Below are 3,946 nucleotides of genomic sequence, written 5' to 3'. Positions count from 1 at the left end.
GAATTAATGCAAAGTACTATTGTTTTTCTATTCAATTCAAGCCTATTTCTTCTCTAAGATATTCATTCGTGCACAAGAACATGATGAATGTGATAATTATGTGACGCTCATCATCATTCTCACTTATGAACGCGTGCCTGACAAACACTTCCGTTCTACATGTAACAAGCTTGAATGTGTATCTCTTAGCCTTCTGATTTACGATCAGAGTCTTCGTGGTATAGGCTAGAATTATTGGCGGCCATTCTTGAGGTCCGGAAAGTCTAAACCTTGTCTGTGGTATTCCGAGTAGGTTCTGGGAAGGGATGGCTGTGACGAACTTCAAACTCGCGAGTGCTGGGCGTAGTGACTGACGCAAAAGGATTACTGAATCCTATTCCAGTATGATCGAGAACCGATAGATGATTAGCCGTGCGGTGACAGCGCATTTTGGACCATTTTCACTGAGAGGACGGGATGTAGCCATTGACAACGGTGATGCCCAACATACAGCTTGCCATGGAAAGGAGTATGAAGGATTGGATGAAGACAGTAGGAAAGCAGAGGTTCAGAAGGAACAAAAGCATCTCCATACTCTTATCTGAAATTCTCACCAATAAATTACATAAGTATTTCTATCCTATTTTATATTTTAATTATATTTTAATTATCTCCATAACCATTTGAATCCACCTGACTGAGATTTACAAGGTGACCATAGTTTGCTTCAAGCCGACGATCTCCGTGGGATCGACCCTTACTCATGTAAGGTTTATTACTTGGACGACCCAGTGCACTTGCTGGTTAGTTGTGCGAAGTTGTGACAAAGAACTAAGATTATGAACGTGCGTATTAAGTTTTTGGCGCCGTTACCAAGGAATGAACGATCATGATTTTGCATACCAAGTTTTTGGCACCGTTGCCGGCGATAGTTCGAGTTTGGATAACTGACGGCTCATCTTGTTGCTCAGATTAGGTAATTTTATTTTATGTTTAAGCTTTTTACTTTTTGTTTTAGAAAAATCTCTAAAAACAATTATTTAATAAAAATAAATTATTCTATGGCTTCAAAATTTTTAAGAATGAATTCTAGAGTTTCTTTATGATTTGTTGAAGCCTGCCTGGCTGTCAATCCATGTCTAAATTTTTGGACTGAGGCTTCCACTTATCATGGTAAGAGTCCTTGGACTCTCCTCTAATCAGCTGTTATATGCCTGATTTGTATCTGCTGGAGCTTGGCTGGCCATTGGCCATGTCTAGTATTTTAGACCGGAGCTTTCACTGAAAGCTTGGCTGGCTAGTAAGCCATGTCTAATTCCTGGACCGGAGCTTTAGATTAACATTGCATGATTCCTGGAATTCTCATTAAAAATTTTGAAATCCTTATTTTTATTTTTCCAATTAATTTTTGAAAAATAAAAAAATTTAATAAAATCATAAAAACCAAAAATTTGATGTTTCTTGTTTAAGTCTTGTGTCAAATTTTAAGTTTGGTGTCAATTGCATGTTTTTAAAATTTGTGCATTTTTCGAAAACTCATGCATGTGTTCTTCATGATCTTCAAGTTGTTCTTGATGAATTTCTTTGTTTGATCTTTAAATTTTTCTTGTTTAGTATCTTTTCTTGTTTTTCATATGCATTTTCAATTTGTTAGTGTCTAAAGTTTGAAAATTTCTATGTTTGGTGTCTTGCATGTTTTTCTTTTCTTAAAAAAAATTTTCAAAAGTAAGTTCTTGGTGTTCATCTTGACATTCAAAGTGTTCTTGGTGTTCATCTTGACATTTAAAGTGTTCTTGCATGCATCATGTGTTTTGATCTTGAATTCTCATGTTTTGAGTCTTTTCATTGTTTTTCTCTCTCCTCATTAAAAATTCAAAAATAAAAAAATATCTTTCTCTTATTCACTCATAAATTTTCGAAAATTTGAGTTGACTTTTTCAAAACTTTTTAAAATTTAGTTGTTTCTTATGAGTCAAATCAAATTTTCAATTTCAAAATTCTATCTTTTTCAAATCTTTTTCAAAAAAATCAAATCTTTTTCAATTTTCTTCTTAATATTTTCGAAAATCTTAAAATTTATTTTCAAAATCTTTTTCTTATTTCTATTTCATATTTTTGAAATTAATGCTAACAATTAATGTGATTGATTCAAAAATTTTAAGTTTGTTACTTGCCTAGTAAGAAAGGTTCAATCTTTAAATTTTAAAATCATATCTTTTTATTTCTTGTTAGTCAAGTAATCAACTTTAATTTTTAAAATCAAATCTTTTTAAATTCCTTTTTCAAATCTTTTTCAAAATAAATTTCAATCACATCTTTTTCAAAATCTTTTCTAACCTCTTATCTTTTCAAAAATTGATTTTCAAATCTTTTTCAATTAACTACTTGACTTTTTGTTTGATTTTAAAAGTTTTCTATTTCAATCATATCTTTTTCAAAACTACCTAACTAATTTTCTCTCTCTAATTTTTGAAAATCACTACCCTTTTGTTCAAAATTCCTTTTTAATTAACTAATTATTTTAAATTTTAATTTAATTTAATTTAATTTTTCTTTTTTAAAAAAATTTTCGAATTTTAACTTTAATTTTAAATTAAAAATAAAAATATGTTTTATCTTAATTTATTTAATTTTCGAAAATTTCCCTCTCTCATCTCCTTCTAATTATTTATTTATCTACTAACACTTCTCTTCTTCTTAAAAATTCGAACCCTCTCCATCCTTTTGTGTTCGAATTCTTTTTCTTCTCTTCTACTCACAATAAAGGAACCTCTCTACTGTGGCAAAGAGGATCCCTATTATTTTCTGTTCTCTTTTTTTTCATATGAGTAGGAACAGGGATAAAGACATTCTTATTGAAGTTAATCCTGAACCTGAAAGGACTCTGAAGAGGAAGCTAAGGGAAGCTAAAGCACAACTCTCTAGAGATAATTTGATAGAAATTTTTGAAAAAGAAGGAGGCATGGCTGAAAATAATAATAATGCAAGGAAGATATTTGGTGACTTTACTGCACCAAATTCCAGTTTACATGGAAGAAACATCTCAATCCCTGCCATTGGAGTAAACAATTTTGAGTTAAAGCCTCAATTAGTTTCTCTGATGCAACAGAATTACAAGTTTCATGGACTTCCATCAGAAGATCTTTTTCAGTTCTTAACTGAATTCTTGCAAATCTGTGATACTGTTAAGACCAATAGGGTTGATCCCGAGGTCTACAGGCTTATGCTTTTCCCATTTGCTGTAACAGACAGAGCTAGAATATGGTTGGACTCTCAACCTAAAGACAGCCTGAACTCTTGGGATAAACTGGTCACGGCTTTCTTAGCCAAGTTCTTTCCTCCTCAAAAGCTTAGCAAGCTTAGAGTGGATGTTCAAACCTTCAAACAGAAAGAAGGTGAATCCCTCTATGAAGCTTGGGAGAGATATAAGCAACTGACCAAAAAGTGTCCTTCTGACATGCTTTCAGAATGGACCATCCTGGATATATTCTATGATGGTCTGTCTGAATTATCAAAGATATCATTGGACCATTCTGCAGGTGAATCCATTCACTTAAAGAAAATGCCTACAGAAGCTCAGGAACTCATTGACATGGTTGCAAACAACCAGTGCATGTACACTTCTGAAAGGAATCCTGTGAATAATGGGACACCTCAGAGGAAGGGAGTTCTTGAAATTGATACTCTGAATGCCATATTGGCTCAGAATAAAATATTGACTCAGCAAGTCAATATGATTTCTCAAAGTCTGAATGGATTGCAAGCTGTATCCAACAGTACTCAAGAGGCATCTTCTGAAGAAGAAGCTTATGATCCTGAGAACCCTGCAATAGCAGAGGTGAATTACATGGGAGAACCTTATGGAAACACCTATAATCCCTCATGGAGAAATCATCCAAATTTCTCATGGAAGGATCAACAAAAGCCTCAACAAGGCTTTAATAATGGTGAAAGAAATAGGTTTAGC

The 3,946-nt window shown here is 33.0% G+C and overlaps 1 non-coding gene across 1 annotated transcript; it reads right to left on the bottom strand.

Annotated features, from left to right (window-relative positions):
• Window positions 1–3,334: 3,334 nt before the first annotated feature.
• On the bottom strand, window positions 3,335–3,442 carry LOC112738703 (small nucleolar RNA R71). Its single transcript, XR_003169648.1, has one exon. It is a non-coding gene; the product is annotated as a small nucleolar RNA R71 (small nucleolar RNA).
• Between the last annotated feature and the right edge of the window lie 504 nt (window positions 3,443–3,946).

This window comes from Arachis hypogaea, chromosome 13 (assembly GCF_003086295.3).
Source record: "Arachis hypogaea cultivar Tifrunner chromosome 13, arahy.Tifrunner.gnm2.J5K5, whole genome shotgun sequence".
In the NCBI taxonomy this organism is placed as follows: Eukaryota; Viridiplantae; Streptophyta; class Magnoliopsida; order Fabales; family Fabaceae; genus Arachis; species Arachis hypogaea.
The sequence above is the reverse complement of the archived record's forward strand: the minus strand, read 5'-3'. Positions and strand labels throughout refer to the sequence as shown.